Source organism: Dasypus novemcinctus, chromosome 6 (genome assembly GCF_030445035.2).
Source record: "Dasypus novemcinctus isolate mDasNov1 chromosome 6, mDasNov1.1.hap2, whole genome shotgun sequence".
Taxonomy (NCBI): Eukaryota; Metazoa; Chordata; class Mammalia; order Cingulata; family Dasypodidae; genus Dasypus; species Dasypus novemcinctus.
The window spans coordinates 55,117,619-55,128,939 of NC_080678.1; the positions used below are offsets into that span (position 1 = coordinate 55,117,619).

The window sequence follows — 11,321 nt, forward strand, 5'->3', positions numbered from 1 at the left end:
AGCTCTTAGCTAGCGCCTCGCACCTAATAGGCAGACATTACCTGCTGGCCTTGCTATATTATTTTTTCCCATTTAATGCTCACGACAGCCTCATGAAATGGCTTCCAATACTACTCCCATTTGGAGGGATAAGAAAACCAGAGCTTGGAAGGAGTGAAGCGCTGTCCACAACCACAGAGATAGATGAGGCAAAGCTGAGACTGGGAGTGGTCGCTGGCTCAAAACCTTTTGTCCCAAGCCTCTATTCTCTAAGCGTCCCGTGCATCTCATGTCAGCCTCGCGGTCAAAAGCGGGGCTCGTGTATGCTGATCCGAGGGTCTCCAGTACCGACCTCCGTGTGCTCAGTGTCGGTTCACATGACCCCAGTTCGGGGGTGTAAAAGAGGGGGGATGAGGGCGGCCCCGCAGCCGGTTCTCTGGGTCGAGGTTTTGGGGAAGGGGCTGGAGGGCACGGAGTAGGGTGGCGCCGCCAAACCTGCCACGGGGAAGATCAGGGTAGCACGACCTGAAATGCAATGGCTTTTTACCCAGACGAGAACCGACTCTATGTGTCAAACCGAATTAAACATTTTTATTTTATTTATTATTAGTTTTTTTTAATGTCTCTATGATAATTTTTTTTTTTAAGATGTATTTATTTATTTATTTAATTTCCCAGCTGTCTGTTCTCTGTGTCTATTTGTTGCATCTTGTTTCTTTGTCCGCTTCTGTTGTCCTCAGCAGCACTGGAAGTGTGGGCGGCGCCATTCCTGGGCAGGCTGCACTTTCTTACATACTGGCCGGCTCTCCTTACCGGGCAGTCCTCCGGGACACCTCTGCGTGGCAGGGCATTCCTTGCACGCATCAGCACTGCGCATGGCCAACTCCACGCGGGTCAAGGAGGCCGGGGGTTTGAACCGCAGACCTCCCATGTGGTAGACAGATGCCCTAACCACTGGGCTAAGTCCACCACTGGGATAAGTCTGTTTCCCTATTATTAGTTTTTAACTTTAAAAGCAAGCTCTGCAGCCGGGGCCCCTTTCGAGGGCCGCTGTGCCCCGGGATTCCCGCAGCTGCTCTTGTGCGCCCCTGGGGGCGCCGCGGAGGCGCCGCAGAGGGTCCACTCTTGGGCTCGGACTGCAGGACCCACCCGGCGAGTCTGAGCGCCGTAGGTTCTCGAGTTTGCGGCGACTAGGGCGGGAAAGGCCGTCTCGGAGACGCTGAGACCGACCGGCCGCTGGTCCTGTCCCATTTACTGCGCCGATTGCCCCACGGGCGGCGGGGGGACCCGGATCCTTCTGCGGAAGGCGGGTTTCGCCGCTGATATTTGCTTGGAGCTACAATTAAGGCTGCGTAGAGCAAAAAAATCCAAAATACAGAAGGTACGTCGCTTTTTAAGTTTTTTTTTTTTTTTTAATGCAGTCATGTTTGGGTCTTTATGAAAACACACGTGCAGTTACACACACGCATTAAAGAAAAAGTACAAGTAATTCTTCATTGGTTGCCCAAGGGACACTTTCTGGTGGTGGTGGAAATAGTCTCTCTTGCTTGGTGATGATTACACAGGTGAATTGAGCTCTCAAAACTGAGGGCAAGGGAAGTGAATTTGGCTCAACTAATAAAGCTTCCACCTACCACATGGATGGTCCAGGGGTCAAACACAGGGCTCCTGACCTGTGTGGAGCTGTTCCACACTCAGTGCTGATGCACACAAGGAGTGCCTTGCCATGCAGGGGTGTCTCCTGCGTAGGGGAGCCCCGAGCGCAAGGAGTGCACGCTGCAAGGTGAGCCGCCCAGCACGGAAAAAGTGCTGTCTGTCCAAGAATGGCGCTGCACACACGGAGACCTGATGCAAGAAGATGACACAACAAAATGAGACACAGATTTCAGGTGCTGCTGAGGTGCAAGGGGACACAGAACACACAGTGAATGAATACAAAGAGCAGAGAGTGGGGGGCCGAGATAGGAAAAAAAAATCTTAAAGGAAACAACAAAACTGAGGGCAACTCTACACTGAAGAGCTGTCTATTATATGGGAATTGTATGTTAGTTGAAAAGGACAGAAAATGTCAATTGCCTGCATATGAGAAGTTAGCGTGCATACGTAAAAGCCCATTCAGGCAGCTTCAGGTGTACGTGTTTATAGCCAAGCTTCTTTGGGGAGTTACCTGCTCATTCCAGCTCTGCACAGCCAGGACAGGAAGTGAAAATGCAGCTACCACCACTTGGGGCCAGGCTGCACGTCCCAAGAAAAGCCAGGCGGTCCTGTAGGCAGGCACAGCCTGGCCCGGCCCCACCATGAGCCACTGGAACAGCTCCTACTCCAGGTCCTCTGCGGCTCGGGCCAGCTGTTCCTGCAGCCCCTCTGGGAGCCAAGACACCTTCCTGCAGTCACCCTTCTTCCCGGTCATTTTTTTTTATGGGAATTTATTTTTTTATTTTTATTTTTTAAGATACATAGATCACAAGAAATGTGACATTAAAAATATAAGAGGTTCCCACCCCCACCCCCTCCCACTCCTCCCACAGCAACAACCTCCTCCATCATTGTGGCACACTCATCACACTCGGTGAACACATCCTGGAGCACTGCTGCACCACATAGATAATAGTTTACCCTGTAGTTCACACTCTCCCCCAATACATTCAGTGGGTTATGACAGGATATATAAAGTCCAGCATCTGACCCTGCAATGTCATTTAGAACAGCTGAAAGTCACAAAAATCCCCCACATCACATGTCTTCTTCCCTCTCCCTGCCCTTAGCCACTACTGTGGCCACTTTCTTCACCTCAAAGCTACAATTTCTTTAATTACTAGTCACAATAGTTTTATAGTAGAATATCAGTAAGGCCACTCTAATCCATATTTTATTCCTCCATTCTGTGGACCCTGGGATGGTGATGTCCACTCCATCATCACCTACGTGGGCTTCTGCCTGCCGTTCGTGCTGCTGGACGCCGTGTGCCCCTGGGTGCCCGCGCTGCGGCGCTACAAGGTCCACCCCGACCTCTCGCCGTGGGCGCGGCAGCTGCTGCCTTGCCTGGGGCAGACGCTCTACGAGCACGCGGTGTTCGTGCTGCCCGCGACGCTGCTGCACTGGGCCCGCAGCCCCCCAGCCTGCCCGCCGACGCCCCCGCGGTGCTGGAGCTGACGTGCCACGTCGTGGTCTGCCTGCTGCTCTTCGACGCCGAGTTCTTCGTGTGGCACCTGCTGCGCCACAAGGTGCCCTCGCTGCACCACACCTTCCACAAGGTGCACCACCAGAACGTGTCCTCTTTCGCGCTGGCCACGCAGGACATGGGCGTGGGGGAGCTGTTTTCCCTGGGCTTGTTCGACATGGTGAACGTGGTGCTGCTCGGGTGCCACCCGCTCACCGTCCTGGTGTTCCACGTGGTCAACATCTGGCTGTCCGTGGAGGACCACTCGGGCTACGACTTCCCCTGGTCCACGCACAGACTGGTGCCTTTCGGGTGGTACGGGGGCGTAGTGCACCACAACCCGCATCACTCCCGCTTTAACTGCAACTTCGCACCTTCCTTCACACACTGGGACAAAATGCTGGGGACGCTGCAGTCTGCTTACGCCAAGTAGCTGCGTGCCTGGCAGGGGTGGTGCCCTCTCAGACCCGGGATGGCTGTGCATTTCACTCTTGCATCAGGAGAAGAACACTAAGCTGTTTCTCTTTTTACGCATCTAAAAAGAACAGGCACTTCTTAACTGATGGAAACTGTTGTAGATAAAATCTGATCTATTTTGCTAGCTGGCAATCAATTTATATCATGTTCGTATATCAATGCAGTTGTATTTTAGGTGTGGAATTCTAGCTCATTTCAATAGCTTTTATTCCTAGATAAGAGTTAGATAATTGTCACTGGCATATTTAAATTATCTCTAAAATGATTTGTTTGTAGAACAAGGAATGTCCTAGGTTTGAAAGTGTCCTAGAATCAGACTGAGAGAACAGATTTTAACAGAGGATCTGACCTCTGACTTTATAAACTGTGAAATATGTTCCTGCTGGACAGTGACCAAGATTATAGTAATTTTTTCTATTTTTTCATAGAGACATATATTTATATGAAAAAAATGTTATTTGTGCTTCAGCAAAACATGAAGAAAACAAGCACTGGCTCTTGTTTCACAACATTTTGACTGATAAAAAGTAAAGAAGGAAGAGGGAGATGGAGTAGGGCGTCCTTCAGAGCCTAGAGCAGCTGTCCATCGGGGTTGGGTATCTTGTGGGTGGTTGTAGGCCTGGGTTGTCCATTTTGGTCTAAAGATTTCACAGAGGGAAAACAGTAAGTATTTGTATTTCCTATTGTTCTGAATACTTTTCAGCTGATTTCTGCCTAAGAGGCAACTGATAGACTTGATCTGGAAAGGTTTACAAAGAAACTAACACTGGGCAGCCATCTGATTGTTTTGTCTGGTGGAAGGATCATGTTCCAGGGGAGGTGAACAGAATTAGAAAAGCACCTTGTTTTGCAAAACAGATAAGTCACATGTGTGCATTAGAGTGGTAAGCCTCTTTTCATGAAGCCAGCTTCCTTGGGTAATGCAAACAATCACTGAATTCAGTGGGTCTGCCATCCAGGATTTTTGTATTTTCAACTTTCATAATAAAGACATCATTCAAAATGCATCTCTCTCTTTTAAAGAAAGGAGAGGTGATGATGTAGTGAAATTTGGCCCCAGATCTCTGATTCCTCGTCTGTTAAAGATGGTTCCAAAATATTCTCATGGATTACTCTTGACTGTAAATATCTCTATTACAGAGCACACATGCATCACACAGCACACAATACATCTGGCTGCTGCCTCATTGTTCTCACTTCAACATTTGAATGTAGCTTATTTTGTGGAAAGTTGGAAGTTAAGATAGAAAAGTGTAAATAAGGCCGGTTTGTAGCTCAGTTTATTCCTTATGATCCGAACTATCCTGTTTCAAGGTGAAGAAGTCCATGTAAAATCCTGGTCTCCACAGTCTGCCATTGAATCTCCTTAGATATATGTTTAGTCCCTACAGGTGGTTGTTGGAAGTCAGGCAGGCTGCCCAGCTGCTCCCCTGATTCCTCACACCCCCCTGGGTGTGCTCCCCTGGCTTCTGTGCTTGAGGTCACCTCCTCATCTGTTAGCACAGGACCATGCTGGTAGCTAAAGATTTCATGCATTGATGGTGTGAGAGTGAAATCCACAAACACAGGAAGTGAGCTCTGAGGGGTCGGTGCTATATTGGGGGCAGTTTGTCAATATGAGCAGCCTGCCCCCTGCAGGACCAAGAGGTGCGGAATATACAGAAAGTGCAGGTATTAGTCATTTTGAACAGCTCCAGGAACCTTGAAACTGTCCTTTTAAGCTTGGATAATGAGGGTTTTTCACAGCTTACCTTCAGAGACTTTCAAAAATGTCATGCTGCCTCACTGTAACAGGGAGTTTTGGATTTGGGGCAGATTGTCCACATGGACAGTATTTGTTTCTCAAAATCACTTCTTATCAGTCTGTAATGCTTTGGGAGGATGGGAGTGAGAGAGAGGAGAGGATGAACAATTTTTCACCTATTTGAAACCTAACAATAGCAATCAGAACGACAAAATAATAATAATGAGGAAGTTAAGTGAGTTGTTCCATATTATAAAATACTGGGTGTTGGAGCCAGTTCCTGAATTTAGTTCTCATGGTGTCCTTTCCACTTCTCTTATGATCATCACAGCAGCGAGGAAGATGCATGCCCTGCAACACTTGTTCCCTCCTAAGCCACTGAACCTCAAACACAGCAACCCCGTGGCCCAACTGCTCTGACGTGGCTGTCCCTGGATTCACAGCCTCTGTCTGTGCAGTGGAGAAAGCCAGGAACAAGACCTCGGCCAGTCTAGGCAGGAGCTGGCTAAGCAGGGAGGCAGGTCTAGGACTCTTTTTTCCTGCAACCCTGACTGCAGATTGATGAAGAGAAGAGGTGTTCACAAGTTAGATCGCCTAGTTGGGAATCTTAGCTCTAGTAATTTAGTAGCTGCTTGACTTTGGGCAAGTTACTTAACCTTTGTGCCCCAGTTTCCTCATGTATAGAATGTGGATAATCAAAGAACCTATCTGACAGGGTTGTTGTGCAGGTTTTTAAGTTACTTTATATAAAATGCTAAGTTGGTTGAAGATGTGGCTGTATTTGTTTTTGCTATGATTGTTGCTTCATGATGTGAGAATCAACCTGCAATTCAGAACTCTAACCTCCTGTCCTCAATTCTGAGTGCTCCCATATAACAAGTGTGATGGTTGATTTCATGAGTCAACTTGAATAGATAATGGGGACCAATTGTTTGGTCAAACACTGGCCTGTTTGCTAACATGAAGGTGTTTTGTAGATGGGATTTGCCTCTACAATCAGTTGATTGCATCTACAATCTACAATGGAGATTGCCCATAACAATATGAGTATTCAATTCAATTAGTTGGAGTCTTTAAAGTCAGAATTGAGGTTTTCAGAGGTGAGATAAATTTCTGCCTCATCATCAACACTAGCTCTTGCTGGAATTTCCAGTCAGCCAGTTCCCCTGGGGAATTCAAACTAAGGGCTTCACTATCACCTGTATCAGAATTTCCAGCCTGCAGCATGTGCTACAGAGGTCACACTTGCCAACTAACATGTTTGTGTGAAGCAAGTCTTTATAATAAATCTTTTAAATATATATGTATACACACATATACATAGGAACACATGCATATATCCTGTTTGTTCTGTTTCTCTGGAGGACCTTAACTAATGAAGCGCAGAACCAAATAAAGCAGAGTTTTTCATCCTGCTTCTTTTATAAGCATCTCCTCTGCATTTCAAGGCCAAAGTTTTGAAAAGAGACAGAATGCTGTATTTGTCTGATTCTACTTCCTCAACTCTGAGTCATCTGCTCCCATTTCTTCCTCAGACTTTTCTTTCTTGCTTTAATACTATATCCCTACTGGTGACATCTAATGATTTCTTTTGTGGTTTTCCATTCCTTGGCTTTTCTTTCTTTCTCTTTTTTATTTCTTATATATATTTGTTTTTTGCTGACTGTTCTTTTCTTGGAATATACTTCTTGCTTGGCTTTATTGAAGTTTTTCTAAACTGTTTTCCTTCCTAATTCTCCAGCTGTTTCTTCTTCCTTCAATGGGTCATCTTTCTCCATAGCATGGAAGCAAGCCTGAAGGTGCTTCTCCTTTTTCTTCAAAAATATCTATAACTCTGTATGTACTATGCAATATATGCAATGCATTCCCTTCTTACCATCTCCTAATGCACCCTGTAAATATCCTATCACATTTCATTGTAGCTCACAGACACACAAACATCACAAATAACATGTTTATGCACATACACCATATACATGAGCATATGTATGCTACATATATTATATACACAGAAACTACATGTATGCATACTACTTTATGATCAGTACATTCACATGTGCTATATGTATATGTGTACATGTCATATATATGAATAAATAGTATACATAAGTATATAATATACACATATATGTACAATTCTATTACATAGAATAAATATGTACACATGCTGTATATGCACAATAGACTGTATTATTCATATGTCTATATATAGGTGCACACTCTATGTACACATATGCCATATAGACACCGTATATGTATATCTATAATAAATGTATTCACTCTGTCTTTCTATAAACCTCTCTTTCTCTCTTTATAAAAACATATGGGAAACGGACTTTGGCCCAGTGGTTAGGGCGTCCGTCTACCATATGGGAGGTCCGCGGTTCAAACCCCGGGCCTCCTCGACCCGTGTGGAGCTGGCCATGCGCAGTGCTGATGCGCGCAAGGAGTGCCGTGCCACGCAGGGGTGTCCCCCGCGTGGGGGAGCCCCATGCGCAAGGAGTGCGCCCCGTGAGGAGAGCCGCCCAGCGTGAAAAGAAATAGCAGCCTGCCCAGGAATGGCGCCGCCCACACTTCCCGTGCCGCCCACACTTCCCGTGCCGCCACACTTCCCGTGCCGCTGACGACAACAGAAGCGGACAAAGAAACAAAACGCAGCAAATAGACACCAAGAACAGACAACCAGGGGAGGGGGGGGAATTAAAGAAATAAATAAATCTTAAAAAAAAAAAAACAAAAAAAAACATATAACATTACCTTTTCAGTCCTGTTTACCATTTATCTCCATGGTGAGTAAAATGCCTAGTTCTTGATAAGTAATTGGTTCAGGTTTGCATGAATTCTGGAAGCACTAGAAACACTCCTTTCCCCTTATTCACATCTTCCTCATCCTGACCTTTTTCTTCTCCAACCCCCATCACCAGTCCATCCCAGCTTCCCATCAATGCCATGCTCACACCAAATGGTCTCCATTCTAGAGAAGGTCACAGTGTACTGGGGAAGATGGTCGGAAAGGCACATGCCTCTAATCTACTCTGGTTAGTGCTATAATGGGATATGAACAGGTTGTTAAGGCTCTACAAATTGCCATAAAAATTATAATGGCACATAAGAGATAATGAGGTTGTCCCCAAACAACCGTGGATGGGATGGTGGGGAGGAAATGATAATGTCTTTTATTATAAAAGCAGCATATGCTCATAGAAACATTTCAAATAGTATAAAACAATATAAGGAAAAAGTTAACTCCCCTCCACATTCATTTATTCTCACTCTTTTTCAAATGCCCAATCAGAAGTATCTCTCTTTGTTCTCTGTCTCAGTCTTCCTGTAGGTCAGTCTCTACTTTGCTATATCTATCTAAATATATATCTATCATCTGTCTATCATATTTTATCTATATTTCTTTTCAGTGGTGATGCATTTAATGGTTTTTATAATGCTTAAGGAAATAAAGTGGTTGTGAGCAGAAATCCTTTTGACCTTTGTACACAAGGGCAAAGGCATTTCCCCCTAGATATCTTGTGCTTATTTCCTCCGTTGTGTCTCCTGACATCACTCTCAGAACCAGAAGAAAAACCAGGTTCCCTGTCTCCCACAGCTTCCAGGGAAGGCTGGCTTGGTGGTGGAATTGCTGCACTTGAGAGGCCAAGTTTGCTTTGCTCCCACAGCTCGCAGTTCGTTCCCTCCCTGAGGCGTCTCACAGCCTCCTCTCCCTACCTCCCCCTGAAGCAATTGTCTTCTCAACTAGAGGAAGTGTCTCTGAAGGAAGAGGCCTTTGATATCTTCAAGCTCTTGCACTTGAGGGTGCTAATGCTCTTGTCTGGAATTTGTGGCTGGGTGTGAGTTGCCTGATGACCTGTTTTGGGGGGAATCATCCAATCCCCCTGTGCTGTTCCACTGTGAAGTGGGTGCAGGTTGGGGTAGTACCAAGGGGCTTTTGGGCTTCTTAAGGCTGCTGTGAAGATCCAGGGAGATGGATCAATAGGAAGCCAGTGGAGGAGTGTCCAGAGGTGACCATGTGGACCTCAGTCCTGCACGAGGGGAAGATGGTGCTACAGTGTCTGATCCCCCTCCCACCCCCAACAATCCCTGCCAGAACTGTGCTTCCTCTCCAGCCTTGGGCTTCCTCCATCCAGCCCCACTGTCTCCAGCTCCATCCTGGTCTTGGCTCCCTGGGTTCCCCTCCTTTGCAAGCCCTGGCTCTTGCTTCATTGCCTAATCTTAGCAGCATCAGAGAAGTGGAAGTAGGAGAGGGCTGGGGAGGCTCTGAGAGACCTAGTTAGAGGAGGGTGGCCCAGGGCAGCCCAGCTCCCAGAAGTAGCAGAGCAGAAGCCACAGCCAGAGGCTATGTCAGTCTGAGGCCCCCCCAGGAGAGGGCTCTCTCCCCTGTGCTGAGGGACAGCGCCAAGTCAGGAGCTATAATCTGGTAGCTAAGGGGAATTTGGTGGCAAAGGGAAAGGGCTTTTGAAAGAAGAAGACTCTTGGAGTTAGACACCTACCTCCCCTGATAGGTGGAGAAAAGGGAGTCACTCTTCCTCCACAGTGGCTTTGCTCAGCTTCCAATCCAGCATTGCTGAGGGAGGATGGTTTGAGTGCAGGCCCTTCCACTTTCAAAGATTCCTGGAATGCTAAGGCGAAGATCTGGTGGCGTTTCCCTGTTTTACAAATGAGGAAATTGAGGCCCAGAGATGGGAAGTGACCTTTTCCCTGTCATGCTGCTAGGCTAGAACTCAAAGGCCCCTGCTCCTCCTGCTTAGCCTTGCTGCTTCTCCCACCCAAGGTTCCTGCCCACTCAGAGCCACTGGCGGCTGACATTTGCTGAAGATCAGAAATGTGGGGAATTGGACATGTCCCAACTGTTAGAGCACTGGCCTACCATATGGGAGGATCCAGGGTTCGATACCCAGAACCTCCTGGCCATGTGTTGAGCTGGCCTATGAGCAGAGCTGCCATGCCCAAGGAGTGCTGTGACATGCAGGATTGTCTCCACATGGGGTTGTACCATGTGCAAGGAGGGCCTCCTGTAGGGAGAATCACTGCGTAATAAAAAGTACTACCCACCCAGGAGTGGTGCCCCACACACAGAATGGTGACACAGCAAGATGACCTTACAAAAAAAAGAAATACAGTACCAGAAAAATGACAATTTCAACAACCATAAATAAAGAAATAAGTATATCTTTTAGAAGAAAGAAATTGAGATACATAGAGTCACCAAAATATTAAATGTGGCTATAATTAGATTAATGGTTATGGATGATTATTTTTCTATTCTGTGCCTTTGTAGATTTCTAAATCTTTTAGAATAAAGAAACAATACATTTAGAATGAAAATCAAAGGTCATGAAAATATTTAGAAGGCTCAGAGTTTACAGGAAAGACTCATGGGCTAATGGCTTTTTAAAAAACAACTTTACTTCTTTTTTGCTCAAATGTGGCCTCTCTCTGAGCTAAACTCAGGATATAAACTCACTGCCTCCTCCTGTAGCCTCCACCCCCCCCCCCCCCCCCCAGTGTGGGACATGACTCCTGGGGATGGGCCTCTCTGGCACCGAGGGATAATTACTGATTGCCAACTAGTGATGCATTTGTAAGAAGACCTTGATCAAAAGGGGGAAATATTAAATAGAAATGGGTTTTTATGGTAAAGAGATTTCAAAGTGAGTTGAGATGTCATTCTAGCGGTTTTGCTCTAGAATCTCAGGAGATTCTCACTGACTGCCATAGTAAACTGTGCCTCAAGCAGGGGGTTCCTGAGGGCTCTAGAAACCTGTGGACAGTATAGGCATGGCAGACAACCCCACAAATTGGCACCCCATCCGTGGGCCTTACCATGGAATATATGGTAACCTATCTCCCCATGTATCAGAGTAAGAGTCCTTTATATGTTTCCTACACATGATTCTTCTCCCCCTTTTATTTGAACCTATAGTTAGCACTATACACATTAAATATATG

At 46.4% G+C, this 11,321-nt stretch overlaps 1 pseudogene; it reads left to right on the top strand.

Moving 5' to 3' along the window:
• Positions 1–1,802: 1,802 nt before the first annotated feature.
• LOC101411736 (cholesterol 25-hydroxylase-like) lies at positions 1,803–3,622 on the top strand (annotated as a pseudogene).
• The last annotated feature ends 7,699 nt before the right edge of the window (positions 3,623–11,321 follow it).